Source organism: Galleria mellonella, unplaced genomic scaffold, assembly GCF_026898425.1.
Source record: "Galleria mellonella isolate WM207_F2 unplaced genomic scaffold, CSIRO_AGI_GalMel_v1 utg158, whole genome shotgun sequence".
In the NCBI taxonomy this organism is placed as follows: Eukaryota; Metazoa; Arthropoda; class Insecta; order Lepidoptera; family Pyralidae; genus Galleria; species Galleria mellonella.
In genome coordinates this window covers 1,246,096-1,264,794 of record NW_026442003.1, presented here as the reverse complement: position 1 = coordinate 1,264,794, position 18,699 = coordinate 1,246,096, and the positions used below count along the sequence as shown (strand labels likewise).

The window sequence follows — 18,699 nt, the reverse complement described above, 5'->3', positions numbered from 1 at the left end:
CTATGGTTGACTGGGAGAGAATGCTTCTAGCATTAAGTCCACCATGTACACATATATGTACTAATGAATAAATAAATAAAAATAAATAAATAAATAAATTTTATTTATTTGTTTCTTATGGCATTCCATGTGATTAGAAGATAACATTTCAACTTCATTTATGGAAAAATTCTTTTTTTTAACATTATATATCTAATACTATGCCCTGTAGCGGGGAATGCAGATTACACACAAAGCAGAGTTTGGTAACACCTCATATATTTTCGAAAATTCCAATCTAGCCGCGCGAAGCCGGGCCGAATCACTAGTCTATATCTATAATCTGTCAATAACACCGGACCATAGGCAATAAATAAAAGAGATAATCACGACAAGCGTTAATTGAAATACCAGGGTGGTTGGGGGTAAAAAGCATATGAATCAAACGGTCAGCGATTTCGGTTGTCCATTCCACCCTGGCTCCCCCTGTGGTTTTTTTCCCCCGTCTGCATTACGGTTAGAATTATTCAGAGATCAATGTACTTTTGTTGACTTTTTTTTCTAGATTTCATACTAAATGCTTAATCTCTGTTCTTGAGTTTGTTTGTAACACTTTATTGTAAAGTCTTGAATTAGAGGATACAGAGTTCTTAAAAAAAGAAATAGGGCAATGGGGGAGTTATACCATAAAAGGGATCTCTCCAGTCAACTTTTGAATGTCTGAGCAAAATTGTGAATTGGTAGACGCGAGAAAAATAGTTTATTAAAAAAAAATTGAAACATTAATACTGGACGATCATCATCATCATCCTCCTACCCTTATCCCAATCATTTGTGGTCGGCGTAATATGATTTTATCCATATTACAAAAAGATTTGGCTTATAGTTTTACGACCGGCCACCTGCCTGACGTCAACCCTCTTTTGGTTTCCGCCACCTGCGGTATGGAGGAAAGGATTGAGGAAAAAAGGAAGGGAACATTGGAAAAGCGTAAAGGAAATTGGTGAATGAGGGGAATAAGGGACTTATGTGGGAAAGGAAAGGGGGGGGGGATACTGTATGCATATATATATGTATGTATGTATAATACTGGACGATCAATACATATAAATACATCGAAAAATAATTATATTTCAATACATATCACTTATAGTATAAACTAGGGCTTCGCACTGGTAAACATTACAACATTTCGCTGTGATAAATTGAAATTTTTTTATAGATTTTTTTAGAGAGATGGCGCCAAAAGAGTCTTTTTTTTTGATGGGTGAAAATGGTATGGTAACCCCGCCTGCGTTAACGGCATACGCTGGTGGAGCACCAGTGAAGGGTGATAGATGAGAATGAAAACAGGCCAGTTAGCCCATCGTGATGAATTTATCAGGAATTAACCGTGATAGTTTCCAGGGAGAACTGCGAGGAGGTCGACCTGGTTGGGTATATTGCTAGCAATGGGATTCTTAGTCTCCATTACTAACAATCCCTTTTCCCCCACCAAGACATAGTTACATCAATGTACAACAAGTTACAAGAAGAGATTGCTTACCGATAAGGCCGCCTTTTGTATCACTTCTCATTAAAATTAACTGTATTTACTATTTTATAAATAGTGCAATAAAGTAAGTAAAATAAATAAATATTTCGCTGTGATATTAAATTGAAATTTTTTTATAGAAGAGGTTAGAGAAATGGCGCCAAAGAGTCGATCCGAATAACCACAGAGCGAGTAATCACTATATAACTCAAGAGTCGGCACTGCCATTGTATTGAAGTAATTAAATAAAGAATTTACTTTCTTAGAAAAATATTTGAAATATAGATAAAAAAATCAATGACCACAGAGTAATCACTAAATTATATAACAGGTGGATTGGTAACCGCAGTTAGGCTTTGGAGGTGTTTTAAGAGGGACGCCGTTGTTTATCCCTCGCCCTGCCTTAGTCGCCTCTTACGACACCCACGGGAAAGGAACGGGTGGCCTATTCGATGGCGGGACCACACGGGAAATAAAAATAATAAATTTCAGGTTAAAACCGATATTGAAATTTATTTTATGTAAATTTTATTGTAATTGAAATACTAGATCAAGAGACAGCTCTAAACCCGTCTCATGATGACACTCCAGTATCGACGACATTGTTATTTTTTTTAAGCAATAGCAATATAGCTGCCATAGACTAAGGATTGTAACTAACAATTCTTAGTCTATGCCAGACAAAAATAAAATCTCGTTGCTTTATCTACGGTCGAATCAAATCTCAAGTAACCCCCTTCATGCAAGTTAAAAAGAACGATTAATGAATATATAATGAATTTCGAAATTAAACGCAAACAATAGCGGCCCAAGGCAACTGTTCGGGTGGGGGGTTACTTAGAAACGGGTGTTTCACTTTGTGTAAATGATACTAAATTTAGTGTAAATAGTCCCTTTGATGTCGATTTGTACACGTATACAGTTGTGAATGATCTGGAACGTTCTAGAACATCAATTCGTATCGTTCTGTGTTTGCACAATTTAGATTTAACGTAATGTTCAGAGAGTTTATATATATATATATATATTTTATTATATAGTTTCTAGACGGACTGATGACCTGAAATGTATTGCAGGGAGTCAGTGGATGCAGGTTGCTCAGGACCGTTCTTTATGACAGTCTATGGGGGAGGCTTATGTCCAGCAGTGGACGGATAATGGCTGAAATGATGGTAGTTTTCTAAAAGAGAAGAATTTCTATTACAATAGTTGAAATTTGGACTACAAAAGGACATTTTTTAATTTTCAAATTTTTCTAATTAAAGGGAAAACATGAAACCACGCGTGCGATACCGCGGACTACAACTAGTAAAGACACAAAAATTATAAGAACAGAAATAAATTGAATTCGCATGAAACAAATCAAATTAGCCGCGGAAAAACAAAGATCCGAAACAATATTCCGTGCACGTTTCGGCGGCTGCTCACCCCGCGCAGGTACAGCCGTGAACATAACAATACGGACCACCACAATCGACCCTTTGTCGTTTGGATTAATATTTAAACAGAATCCCCTAGGGATGGGACATAGTTTTGGGACGAGTTATCGATACATCACTTACGTTATTACATTACACACACACACACACACACGCACACACACACGCACGCATACATACACACACACACGCACACACATACACACGCATACATACACACACACACATACACATACACTCAGACACACTCACATACACACACACAGTCGTATGCACGCACGCACGCACGCACGCACGACCGCATACACACACATACACGCACGCATGCGTTAAGATATATTTTATTACCAATACTGTATATTGTTTATATCTTAATTTTATTGTACTATGATTCGTATTTGCATGGTTATGGAGGTGCGTGACCTTCTGATGCAGGTGATAACACTTACTAGAAGGTCACAACAACGATCTTTGTATTGTATCAGTTTTCTTCTTCACACGCCTGCTCATCGTACTGGCCACATTTCCTATTCCTTCACTGTTCAAGCTATTAAACACTGGAACACACTCCCGCTTGACATAAGATCTACACTAAGCAAACTAGCTTGTAAACATAAATTGCGCACCTATATTTATTAAATGTATTACGTGTATGTTTATATTAGTCTATTTATATGTTTGTATGTATTATATGTATATATCAAGTATTTCCTATATTGTATTATGCGAATAAAGTATACACATTCATTAATTCATTCATAATGATTAAAATAAATACAACGAAGTTTTTAAATAAATAAATAAATAAAAATAACGTTCAAATGTGTTCATCGATAACTCGACAACTGCCGACACGTCCCAACACCACGGTACACCCGTAGGCGACGACGCGTTCCAATTAGCCAGTACAAACAATTCCGAGCCCGCTGACGAACATACAGACAGACATAGCGTTTCCACTTGTACTTCCACGTTTGTTTAAGATCGCGCAGCCTCCGTGATGTCAGGTAAAATCTATAACCTTTGTTGTTACATGCAATATTTGTTTGATGAAATATTGAGGATATGAGGGTTAAGCAAGGTGGCAAATACTGGCAGAACCCCCCAGGGGGAGGCTTATGTTCACCAGTGGACAGTTAAATCATTATAAGTCAAATTTATTAGCTATACTACTTGCCCTAACTAAATTACTCCTCTCCATCCAAAGGTTGCTTGGAAGAGATCGCTCTTAGCGATAAGGTCGCCCATTGTTTTCTCATTGTGATCATTTCTTGTAATTGTTTGTATCTATAATAAGTTTACTATTGTAATCTTTTGGAAGGAACAATTAAGAGCATCTATCTATCTATTTACTATTATTAAAGTAGCGGTTTCCTTTTATACTACAAAGGTGGCAAACATACATACAGCCCGTCTGATGGTAAACGGTCACTGTAACCTATGGACGCCTGCAACACTAGCGGTGTCACGTGCGCGTTGCCGACCCTGAAGAAATCTCTTTACCCCCCTTTTGAAGTACCCCATGCTATAAACTCTAGGGAAAACCACGGCTGGGAGCTCATCCCTAAGATGTTTGTGGGAGAAAATTTCTTTGAAACAGCACTGTACGTGACCATTTAGGTTCAAGCGTGTGATGATGGATTCCCTGTCGATGACGAGCAGAGCAATGATAAAAGGTGGCTGTGGGCATCATTTCAAACAATTCCTCGGAACACAATCCGTTATACAAGCGGTAGAACCTACCAAGAGGGGCAAGTGTGATAGGCATAGAATAGGCCACCCCTTCCTTTCCCGTGGGTGTCGTAAGAGGCAACTAGGGGTACTTAATGGTAGAGATGGGCAGCAACTAAAAACCTAGCTGCGGTTGCCAACCCGCCTGCCAAGCGTGGCATCTACTGGCAGAACTCCTGTTATGGGGAAGTGGACAGTTTATAGCTGATATGATGATGATAACAATATCCTGGATTTTTTTATACCACTGAGGTGGCAAACAAGCATACGGCACACCTGATGGTAAGTGGTTACCGTAGCCTATGAACGCCTGCAATACTAGCGGTGTCACGTGCGCGTTGCCGACGCTGAAGAAACCTCTTTACCCCCCTTTTGAAGAAACCCATGTTGTAGTCTCTTGAGAAAATCTCGGCAGGGAGCTCATTCCATAACCTGAGTGTTCGTAGGAGGAAACATCTCTGAAAGCGCGTTGCACGCGACCATCTAGGCTGTAGGGTATGAGGGTGAACTCCCTGTCGACGGCGAGCCGTACGACGGTAGAAAGTGGCCGTGGCCATCATACTGATTCTACTATTTTGAATTCGCTTAGTGTTAAGTAAACTCGAGTCGAGTCTTATGTTTGTTTTGTAACTACCTATGACCATATTTCGAAAGTTCAAAACTGCTTACCACGTAACGTCTGGGTCAAACAGTATTTATTAGCTTACCGTTCTATATGTGTGTTTGTTAGGTATAACTACATAGTATAAAACAAAGTCGCTGTCGCTGTCTGTTCGTCCCTATGTATGCTTAAATCTTTAAAACTACGCAACGGATTTTGATGCGGTTTTTTTAATAGATAGAGTGATTCAAGAGGAAGATTTATATGTATAATACATGCATAATATTGTAGAGGAACACTGATAAATTTAGAGGTGTCTAATGTATGTCGTAAATAAACATTTTTGCGCTTAAATTGCAAACGCTGGCTGAACCCCGCGAGATAAATCAAAATAATGTACTACAGTATTGTACACCTTAAAAAGGTCGACAAAAAAGTCTGCGATGGTATATGTCTGTCTCTTAAGGATAACCCACAATAACCATTTTTTATCCTTAACATTTTACGGGAAAAAATGGCTTATTTGCGAAGTGATTTTAAGCAATACAGCATTAATTTTCATCCAATTAAGTACCTTAAATACATTGTCATTGTAAAAGGAAGTGGTAACCGTCGCCTATAGACACGAGCAGTACCGTGGACATAACAGAGTATACTGTTTCGCCCATGACACCCCCCATGCGTTGCCATTCCCGAGGACTCAGGTGTTATTCCTCTGTACCCAGTAAAAAATCAATCATTAATATTCAGGATTGTACGGTTGTCGACCTATATTATGTATAAATATATTGCTAGCAATGTGGCCCACATTGCTAGCAATATATCTCTTCATAATTTTTTTTATATACAACTTAGAATGGCAAACAAGCTGACGGCCCACCTGATGGTAAGTGGTAACCGTCGCCTATAGACACGAGCAGTACCGTGGACATAACAGAGTATACTGTTTCGCCCATGATACCCCCCATGCGTTGCCATTCCCGAGGACTCAGGTGTTATTCCTCTGTACCCTGTAAATTAACTGCCATATCCCACCCTTAAAACCGAAACACAGTCATGCAAACACAACTGCTGGCAGATCTGCGAGTGGAACAGTGGTACCCAAGGTACAATATAGTAACGCCCGCGGCTCGCCCTGTAATTAGTTTGTATTCCGCGGTGATTTCGCGGTCGGCCGCGTTTCAATAGCTCGACAAATTCCCTGTTATTTTTAATTAAGACCTCTAATTGCAGGGGTGTCGACTTCGACAAATTCGACAAATTAATAATAAACGGGTGCGGTAGGAGTTGTGCGTAGTGGGGACCAGAGGGAGACTGTACAAAAGTCGATTGCTTGGCTACCTCTGTCCCATTCGTGTTTCTATCGTGAAGCAGTTGTGTTTGCATGGCTGTGTTTCGGTTTGAAGGGTGGGATATGGCGTGAATTTACTGGGTACAGAGGAATAACATCTGAGTCCTCAGGAATGGCAACGCATGGGGGTATCATGGGCGAAACAGTATACTCTGTTATGTCCACGGTACTGCTCGTGTCTATAGGCGACGGTTACCACTTACCATCAGGTGGGCCGTCAGCTTGTTTGCTATTCTAAGTTGTATATAAAAAAAATTATGAAGAGATATATTGCTAGCAATGTGGGCCACATTGCTAGCAATATATTTATATATAATATAGGTCGACAACCGTACAATCCTGAATATTAATGATTGATTTCTGGTGAACTTGTTAGAAAAAGTCATCATCTTCATATCAGCTGGTAATTGCCCACTGCTGGACATAGGCCTCGCATGTAAACTGCCCTAAGGCACGGTTTCTAGTCATTTGCATCCATTGATTTCCTGTAACGCATTTGACGTCGTCGTTCCATCTAGTGGGAGGTCATCCTGCACTGTGTTTGGGTGTACGGTGTCGTCACTTAAAAATATTTTTACCATCGGTTGTTTTTTTTTTAATAGATAACAATGGAATGGTAACCCCGCCTGCTCTAATGGTGTACGCTGGAGGGGTACCAGTGAGGGATGATAGGTGAGAATCAAAAGGCAGGTCAGAGGATGAAAGCAGGTCAGTTAGCCCATCGTGATGAATACACCTGGAATTCAGCACGATGGTTTCCAGGGGGACCACGTGGAGGTCGACTTGACGGTATATTGCTAGCAACGGGAGTGGTAGTTCGCATTACTAACAATACCCCCCAATTGCTGGTCGGTACTTAAAGCTATGTGACCAGCTCATCGCCACTTCAGCTTGCTTATCCTTAGGACTATGTCGGTTACTTTGATTCCTCTGCGGATATCCAATCCAATCTTTAATTACTGAACGTGAAGACGTAACCCTTTATTTTGAATATTCCAATTATTTCAATTTTCAATTGTGTTAAAAAAAAATCTACTTCAATTGTGCAAAACCAGTTATTTTAAATTCAAACTAAATTATTGAATCGATTTTGGTAAAATTTCCACGGAACCAATCTGTCGGTATATTCTTTGAGATAAAAAAAAATAATCCTCCAAATCGGTTCACAACTGATAGAGTTATTAGGTGACAAACATGAAAAAAAAAATACAATCGAATTATGCCCTCATGTCAACCGATTTATCTTTCTATCTGTCTATTCGTTCGAAGCCTGGGTGCATTGTTAGTGTTCGAAAAAACTTTTTTTTTTCAATTCAACAAAATGGCATTTGTTTTGTGCTTTCGAAAATGTTTTTTTTCGTTCCCAAACTCGCGGTTCGAAACTGTGACCCAAATATGGAAAGATACCATTTTCATCGCTGCACCCAAAATGGCTTTTACACCATAATATTATGCGGCATATTATATTCATAATATTTGACAACCCTAGCGTCTCAAGTTTTTAATTAAATATTTAAATTCATGCTACATCCCCAGATAAGAACGCGGCAGCCCTCGCGGATATGCTGCGACAGCAACGAGTTGATACTTTGTTTTATATTTATTTATTTATTCTTTATTGCACAATAAAACTTTGTACAAGTGGCGAGCTTAATGCCATATGGCATTCTCTACCAGCTAACCATTAGGTGGAAACAGAAAGCGTATGAAGGGCAGATGTGGTGAAAAATATATGACATAATTATAGTAACAAATTGTAATGGACCTTAAAAAAAATTAACTCGAAAAATGTTTTGTGTATTCGAATAGTTGTATTCCTTGATTATTATTCCCATTTCTCTAATTTTTGGCTGAGTTTGGGTTTTAAATGTGATATCATCTTCATCACCATCATATCAGCCCTTAACTGTCCGCTGCTGAACATAAGCCTCCCCCTTGGGGGGTTTTGCCAGTAGTGGCCACGCTTGACAGGTGGATTGGCAACCGCAGTTACGCTTTAGAGGTGTTTTAAGAGGGACGCTGCTGCCCATCCTTCGCTCTTCCTTAGTCGCCTCTTACGACACCCACGGGAAAGGAAGGGATGGCCTATTCTACGTCGTGACCACACGGCAATCAATTGTGATAAAATAATTTATTTTGATTTAAAAACTAAAATACTAAACCGATGTTGATAAAGTGCCTATGAGACTATCTTGCAAGTATATCTTTTTTTAAATTTCTTTTTAAACCAGATATTAGCAAGTATCAAGTTGTGTTAGTCGTTTAACAAAAACGCGAGACAACGACTGTTAAACTCGTAACGGCTCAGTGATCCGTTGTGTCACTTCGCGCTCACTGCCGCCAGGGGGCGGGCAGGGCTTGTACATAACATTATATTTATATACAATTTTACTGTGCATTAAAGTTTATTAAATTAAAAAAAAAACATTATTATAAGAACCTCCTTTTTAAAGTCGGTTAAATAGAAACAGAAGCAGGGTACAGAGGAATAACACTTGAGTCTTCAGGAATGGCAACGCATGGGGGGTATCATGGGCGAAACAATATACTCTGTTATGTCCATGGTACTGCTCATGTGTATAGGCGACGGTTACCACTTTCCATCAGGTGGGCCGTCAGCTTGTTTGCCATTCTAAGTTGTATAAAAAAAAAAAATATAATACTTGGCTGTATACACACTTTACTTTGCCCGGTTGGAAATTAAAATTTCATCCGAATCGAAGTAACCCGGTTAGGCTGTATGGCTTCGTGTCTGAACCGCGTACCCTCTGCGAATGATTTAAAACCACTTAACTCTCGAGTGTGGTCATGAATTTATGGGAATAGAGTCCCACCCTTTGTGGCTTTAAAGCGTTGAGTATTTTTTTTGGGTTGGTAGCGTGAGTGTAGCTTTAGTTCACGTACTTATTCATCTAAGATCAAGATTAAATTGTTATTTTTTTATACAACTTAGAATGGCAAACAAGCTGACGGCCCACCTGATGGAAAGTGGTAACCGTCGCCTATAGACATGAGCAGTAACATGGACATAACAGAGTATACTGTTTCGCCAATGATACCCCCCATGCGTTGCCATTCCTGAGGACTCAGGTGTTATTCCTCTGTACCCTGTAAATTCACGCCATATCCCACCTTTTAAACCGAAACACAGCCATGCAAACACAACTGCTTCACGGTAGATACACAAAATGGGACAGAGGTACCCAAGCAAACGACTTTTGTACAAAGTCTCCCTCTGGTCGTCGTAAATATCGTCTTATCTCTATTTCACAATTATACATTAGTCTCCTTGAATTGTCTGCAGGTATTCCGAGAGCGTATTGTTAGACACAATACAATAAGACAAACGGACGCGTCGACTATTTGTATTAGTAATTAGACCGCAGATAAACGATGCCGGACACACGGCTCGGCCGGACGGACAACAACTGTTCAACATAAATATTAAATTACACATACTACTGCCAGTGGTGGATTTGCCCTAAGGCCCAGGAGGCGCGGACCTAGGGCAGCCAATCGTGACAAAAAAATCACTGATAATAACAAGAAATAACTCAAAATACGTATAACTAAAAGAATCCTCAGAAAATATTATAAACTAGCAGATATTATAGTTAACTAAGTTTCTGAATCAATTTTGATAAAAGTTGGCAAAAAAATATATTAATTATGTACTCAATATGATGGATGCTGAGCAAGGGGTGGCTGGTACTTACTACATGGCCTGGGGCCTAGGGCGGCCAAGACTGCAAATCCGCCACTGTAACTATAAAATGTAAATCAAAAAGTAAGGCAAATTTGTTTATAACATGAAATAAAAAAAGGAAGGTGCATTTGTTTATAAAATGAAATAAAAAAAGTAAATTTGTTTATAAAATGTAAATCAAAAAGTAAGGCAAATTTGTTTATAACATGAAATAAAAAAAGGAAGGTGCATTTGTTTATAAAATGAAATAAAAAAGTAAATTTGTTTATAAAATGTAAATCAAAAAGTAAGGTAAATTTGTTTATAAAATGTAAATCAAAAAGTTAGATGGATTTATTTATAAAATGAAATAAAAAAAGTAAAGTAAATATGTTTATAAAATGTAAATCAAAAAGTTAGGTGGATTTGTTTATAAAATGAAATAAAAAAAGTAAAGTAAATTTGTTTATAAAATGTAAATCAAAAAGTTAGGTGAATTTGTTTATAATTTTTTTTTATACAACTTAGAATGGCAAACAAGCTGACGGCCCACCTGATGGAAAGTGGTAACCGTCGCCTATAGACATGAGCAGTACCGTGGACATAACAGAGTATACTGTTTCGCCCATGATACTCCCTAAGCATTGCCATTCCTGAGGACTCAGGTGTTATTCCTGTTTGTTTGTAAATTGTTTTATTTTATAAAATGAAATAAAAAAAAAGTAAGGTGAATTTGTTTATAAAATATAAATCAAAATCTTTATTTATTCTTCCAAATCAATTTTATCCCTTTCAAAGTAATCCCCGTCCGATAAAATGCACTTTTGCCAACGCATTTTCCTGTTCTCAAAACAGTCGGAATAGTCTTTTTCCTGCCTATTGATGTAATTATAGTATTTTAATAGTTTGGAGGATAAACTCATAGATAATTGGATATGTATCAGTGTTTTGAAGGATAGATGGCAGGAGGCGAGGTATCTTTTTATTTTTATATAAACTTATTAAGACACTAATGCAAAGGCCCGATATTCCATAATTATATATTTTGTTTCCCATTCGTGTTTCTACCGTGAAGCAGTTGTGTTGTGTTTTTCGGTTTGAAGGGTAGGATATGGCAGTAAATTTACAGGGTACAGAGGAATAACACCTGAGTCATCAGGAATGGCAACGCATGGGAGGTATCATGGGCGAAGCAGTATACTCTGTTATGTCCATGGTACTGCTTATGTCTATATGCGACGGTTACCACTTTCTATAAGGTAGGTCAGTTTATTTGCCATTCTAAGTTGCTTAAAAAAAAAGGTTCACAGAAATAACACCTGAATTTTCAGTAATGGCAACGCATGGAAGGTATCATGGGCGAAGCAATATACTCTGTTATGTCCATGGTACTGCTCATGTCTATAGGCGACGGTTACCAATTACCATCAGGTGAGCCGTCAGTTTTGCCATTCTAAGTTGCACAAAAAAGAAGCACAGTTTGATGAGCGGAGTTCGATGAACTTAGCGACTGTACGCAACCAAAATGAAACGTTCGCATTGTGTCACAGTCGCAACACTATTCACTGTGACATTTACAAATGATTGTATCGAATAAATAACGTTATAACGACCCGTTGAAGATATTTAACAGTTATTAAAAGATTACAAATATTGAGGTAAACAAATTTAACGAACCTTGGCAACGGTTATAATTTATATAATTAGTTATCAAGTAGGCGATTCGAGTCGTTTCGAAAGTTGTTTTTTTAATATTTTTTTTTCATTTGATTTCCCGCCAATTTTATCTTTAATTGTTACTCTTTGGCCTATATTTTTTTTTCTGTATTATAGTCGAAGAGCCGGTGACAGTTTTATGGATGTTTCGGAAAGTAGTTGTTGCCTGTGGCTTTGTCTTCATATGTATCGTTTTTATATGTTTTACATCTTGATTGTACCTCTATGAGTTAAATACCAGAAAATAAAAATATTAATATTACTGCAAGTAGCGGGTGATAATTTTGGAAAAGTTTTTTGTAAGAAGTAACAACCTGAAACATAGAGCTAAAAAGCTTCTCTGCTCCTTTTTTTTTTAATTTTACGGGCTTTTACTTTTAGGTTTTTTTTTACAACACAGGGAGCAAACGAGCATGCGGCTCACCTGATGGTAAGTGACTACCGCCGCCCATTATCACCCGCAACACCAGCGGCATTGCAGGTGTGCTGCCAGCCTTTTAAAAAGGAATATACTCTTTTCTTGAAGGTTATGTTGTCGTATCGGTTCGGAAATACTGCTGCTAGAAGTTGATTCCAAAGGGTGGTAGGTAGGTAACTTCTTAAAATTTGTCGTTAGCTCTTCGACTATCACGACCTGTCAACGTATGATAATTATTTTGACAGAGTAGTTTTGGCGGGAAACCATACAGTGTAGGTGGCTGCTGTTTTTTTTTAATCTATTCTGAAATTGATTTATCTCGTTATTAATCTGTACTAATGTAAATATACTTGTATATTTATTTCATATTATAAATTTAGACATTGGCTATGTGTTCCCGGCATAGAATAGGCCACCCCTTCCTTTCCCGTGGGTGTCGTAAGAGACGACTAAGGCAGGGCGAGGAATGGGCAGCAGCGTCCTTCTTAAACTATTTCCAAAGCCTAACTGCGGTTGCCAATCCGCTTGCCAAGCGTGGCAACTACTGGCAACCTCCCAAGGGGGAGGCTTATGTTCAGCAGTGGACAGTTAAAGGCTGGTATGACGATGATAAATGTAACAATTGAAATGTTTGTTACTCGACTATGGGATTTTAATAAAATAATACATGTAACTAAGACTAGTAATCCGCTCCGGCTTCACACGGGTATTTGGATATGATTTTTTTTATACAACTTAGAATGGCAAACAAGCTGACGGACCACCTGATGGAAAGTGGTAACCGTCGCCTATATACATGAGCAGTACCATGGACATGACACAGTATACTGTTTCGCCCTTTGATACCCCCCATGCGTTGCCATTCCTGAGGACTCAGTTGTTATTCCTCTGTACCCAGTAAATTTACGCCATATCCCACCCTTCAAACCGAAACACAGCCATGCAAACACAACTGCTTCACGGTTGAAACACGAATGCATCTTTTTAATGCGTAAACACTCATTTTATTTATTAAATAATACTTCAAGGTACATTTTATGCATAAATATACAGGATACTGATAAAAAAAGAGTCAGCTAATTCGACAATTAGCTGACAAAAAGTTGACACGTTTTTGAGACTCGATGCTCCATCTATATAATCTAAGATATATATATATATAAAGTTATATAGAAAACGTAATAGCGCCTCTAGCGGATAGTTTCAAAAACTCCGATCTGTATAAAAACTTATCTGAGTATACACTAAGAACAAGGAATTACATAGAAGGATCGATAAATACTGTAAATCAAATGTTTGTCTCCTTTCTTCTTATGCAAATGTAATTAGTAAAAAGAGGACGAAAGATACACCGTCAGTTGCTATTTTTCTCAAGTCATAGTATGTCAATTATTTGTCAATAATACATTTTACATTATTAGATTATATCGTCACCTCTATGGCAAATTTACGAATCTGCAGTTTTTTCAAATTTGACATTTCTTTAAAAATCTACATTTTGCGCCATACTATTAATTGTGGCTCATTTTCAAATTTCTATCTCTAACGGTTAAAGAAATCGAGTAGCTCGATTCTCCATATTTTTGTGATATACCCAAAGTAAACTTACTTAGCATATTTTTATAGTATTGTCTATAATAAACACTTTAATTTGAGAATTTCAATAATTATTTTATCAAATTTTCAATTCTAATTTAGTTATTTTACATGAATGATTGCTATAACGTTGTTATTTGAACTGAAGTTCTCTCCAAAACACGTGATTTATACCTTGGTATTTTTTACGAAAGTGGCACTTTCGTTAGTTTGCCAGATATTAAAATAAATGATTTTCTTTGGCAACTTACGAAACTGCCACTGTCGTACTGTTTGCTGTTGTATAACTCAATACCTAGGAACTCTCATGTATGAAGGTGCAAAGTAACGAATATGCATTTATTTCTGATACTTGTAATATAATAATAATTAATTAAGCGCATTCAATAAAAAAACCGGATTTTAAAACTAAAATGTTAGCATGATCTTTTACAGTAGTCTTCTGTCAAAAGTTATTTGCGTTCTAATGTTTCAAAACGTTCCCCTGTAAAATGTATCTTTTTCAGTTTCGTAAGTTTACCATAGAGGTGACGATATATTCGACACAGTTTATGCAGAAAGTATGCAAGCAGGTTGTATGTGTATTTGGTAGGGTTATACGGCCGTATAACATTTTCTGTATTTAGCCACTAAGAATGTCATAAAATCAATTAAAAACAAAAAAGACAGAAAACCATAGAGAAAAGAACATTTGAATTTGGAACTTCTTTTTTTAAACGTACCCATCTGGAAGTTGAAACGCTAAAACCCATACACAATTTAGAACAATGGTTGTTTAAATTCTTTGAATATGCATGGGCTCTTGAATATTTCATGATTCGTTAGCGGGGATATTTTTACGTTTGGCCGATGAAAAGTGTCTTCAGATATTAGGGTTCCGTGTATTTATTTTGCATTTTATTTTAATGAAATTTAAAATGACGAAAGAAATCGTATAGACAGATAGATAGATAGATAGATACTCTTTATTATCAGTAATAATATTTTAAAAAAATCAACAATAAAAAGAAAAAATACCATTCTTTTTGCTGGTTTCTGGAGCCGTCTTAGCTGTTGCTATATATATATATATATATACATACATACATATATATATATTATACAACTTAAAATGGCAAACAAGCTGACGGCCAACCTAATGGAAAGTGGTAACCGTCGCCTATAGACATGAGCAGTGCCATGGACATAACAGAGTATACTATTTCGCCCATGATACCTCTCCTATGCGTTGCCATTCCTGAGGACTCAGGTGTTATTCCTCTGTACCCTGTAAATTCACGCCATATCCCACCCTTCAAACCGAAACACAGCCATGCAAACACAACTGCTTCACGGTAAAAACACGAATGGGACAGAGGTACCCAAGCAATCGACTTTTGTACAAAGTCTCCCTCTGGTGATCTAATAATTTGCCTGAAGATGAGAGGTGAAACACGAACTTCTGCTAGTAATAGTGGTGGTCAATCTTCGAGTGTTGGCAGTCGCCACATACTAACGGTAACGGAATTAAACTAAATAATTTTAAACAAATAACCAGTGATGTGGACACCCGCTATGCTCGGAGTCTCTTTGCGTGATAGAATCCGAAGCGAGGATATCCGCAAAAGAACCGAAGTAACCGGCGTAGCCCGAAGGATAAGCAAGCTGAAGTGGCAATGGGCTGGTCACATAGCCCGAAGAACCGACAACCGATGGGGAAGAAAGGTTCTTGAGTGGCGACCCCGTACGGGTAAACGCAGTGTAGGACGATCCCCCCACTAGATGGAGTGGCGACCTCAAATGCGTTGCAAGGGGTCAGTGGATGCAGGTGGCTCAGGACCGTTCTTTATGGCAGTCTACGGGGGAGGCTTATGTCCAGCAGGGGACGGATAATGGCTGAAAGATGATGATGATGGACTCTGGCAAGATAACACTTAGTTTAGTAAAGTTAGTACTTATTACCGTGTACGGAACCTTAATTTTTGCTTCCCACTCACGCTTGGCATTTACTTTCGGCTATGAATACTACTAAAGCAAAGTCGACATAAGCCGGCAACAAGTGCGACTCGAATTTACATTGCTGGGTTCCGTGTAATTTTTTTTATACACCATGAAGTTGGTATAAATGAGGAGGTAGCGAAAATGTGTCTATTGATAGATTCGTAGCTTTTCTTTTATTCTAACACAATACACTTATTCATTTCATAATCGGGTAAACATCGAATCCGCGACCTGTAAACTCTGAGCATTTGTTCTTTAATACTACTGTCTCAGTCTGCCTCATGCATGAGGTAGCGAAAACGTGCCTACTGATAGATTCGTAGCTTTTCCTTTTACTACAACACACAATACACTCATTTATTTCACACTCGGGTAAACATCGATTCCGTGACCTATAAACTTTAATCATCTGTTCCTTAATATATTATAATTGTCACAGTCTGCCTCATGCATGAGGTAGCGAAAACGTGCCTATTGATAGATTCGTAGCTTTTTTTACTCCAACATATAATACACTCATTTATTTTACAATCGGGTAAACAGCGATTCCGCGACCTGTAAAGTTTAAACATCTGTTCCTTAATATAACTCTCAGTCTGCCTCACGCATGAGGTAGCGAAAACGTGCCTACTGATATATTCGTAGCTTTTCCTTTTACTCCAACACACAATACACTCATTTATTTCACAGTCGGGTAAGTGTCGAGTCTGCGAGCCGCGAGCGGTCGCTGCATAATTTCCTAATTCAGCCCTAGAGGGATTACAGCCCAAGATTAACAAGAGGGGGCGTTATCTCGACTAATTTTAATTTAGATTATATAATAACCACCCGGTTTTATCTTCTTTTTTTATACAACTTAGAATGGCAAACAAGCTGACGGCCCACCTGATGGTAAGTGGTAACCGTCGCCTATAGACATGAGCAGTACCGTGGACATAACAGAGTATACTGTTTCGCCCATGATACCCCCCACGCGTTGCCATTCCTGAGGACTCGGGTGTTATTCCTCTGTACCCAGTAAATACACGCCATATTGAAGGGTGGGTCAAACCGAAACGCAGCCATTCAAACACAACTGCTTCACGGTTAAAACACGAATGGGACAGAGGTACACAAGCAATCGACTTTTGTACAAAGTCTCCCTCTGGTTTTCCTCTGATAATACCTACTTCATAGTCACGCTGATGTCTAGGCGTAATATTATTTTGCAGTTCACTAGACTAGACTAAAAGCCTGTCTGAAAGCTAATGCCTTCCAATGACAGGCTTTTAAGTAACCGTTTACGCTTGCCAATAATCTGAGAGAGAAATAAGTTTAAAGACAATTTAGTAGTTTATTTATTTAACACTTTATTGCAATATTTATAAAGTAGTAAATACAGTAAATATTAATGAGAAGTGATACAAAAGGCGGCCTTATCGGTAAGCAATCTCTTCCAGACAACCTTTGGGTAGAGGACATTGAGAAAAAGACAAAGGGTAGATGGCGCTCTAGTATATATAAAGTAATATATATTAATATATATAAATTGGGGGGAAAGGGAGTATAACTGACCTATTGCTAGCAATACACCCTGTCAGGTCGACCTCCACGCGGTTCCCCCTGGAAACCGTCGTGGTTAATTCTAGTGGAATTCGTCCCGTTCGGCTAACTGACCCGCTTTCGTTGTCACCTATCATCTTTCCCACCAGCGTATACCGATAGCGCAGGCGCGGTTACCGTTCCATTATCACCCATTAAAAATACATACAAACACACATACATACATATATATATATATACACATAAACAAGTAAACATGTGAGTCAATATACAAAGGTGAGTTTAACTGTAAAAGAGTTCTCTTCCAGCAACACCCATAGTGGGAAAGGAGCATCAACGTCAGCGGGTAGAGCGGTGAACAATATTGGGACAATTTACAAACAAAAGAGACCTAGACAAACATAAGTTCATACATTGAATAATCTTGAATAAGGATCCTGAGGAATTACTCGATTTATTTAATTAATTTTGTAATAAATAAAAAACGTTGTCCTGTTGTACAAATATTTTTAATGAGAGCTAACTTTTTCTGTTATTTGTGGTGACCATGGCAACGCGTGCGTTTCTCAGTTGCCAGTATTATTAGCTATTTATTTATCCGAATAATTGAACTAAACTAAGCTCTATATATATATATATATATACCATTATATAACATTTAGGTCCTGCTTAGGGTTAAGGAAAAAAGGCAAATTATTAGAACTATTGAGGACAGAAGGGGAAAAATGTTAGGACACTTGATACGACACGACGAACTTATGAACATTATAATAGAAGGTAAGATAGAAGGAAGGAGGGGGAGAGGGAGACCGAGACATAGTTACATCAGGCAGATCAAGGAAGGAGTTGGTGTCGTGTCGTATCAAGAGGTGAAGAGACTCGCTGCAAATCGTAGTGAGTGGCAAGAGATCCACCGACAAGAGCGCAGCTCTTAAATAGGATAGATAGATAGATAGATACCATGTTTGTATGTATACAATGGACATATAACAGTGGGATATTTAATATACATAACTAATTATATCATATTTAATAGTATATACGAGTATACACACATACATATTCCCGAGAGAATACAGCATGGGGTTCTTCAAAAGGGGGATAAAGAGGTTTCTTCAGGGTCGACA

The 18,699-nt window shown here is 38.1% G+C and overlaps 1 protein-coding gene across 1 annotated transcript in view; it reads left to right on the top strand.

The window, feature by feature from the left end:
- The window catches only part of LOC128200109 (uncharacterized), a 117,575-nt gene that overhangs the window by 30,503 nt on the left and 68,373 nt on the right, over positions 1-18,699 (top strand). The window lies entirely within an intron of this gene.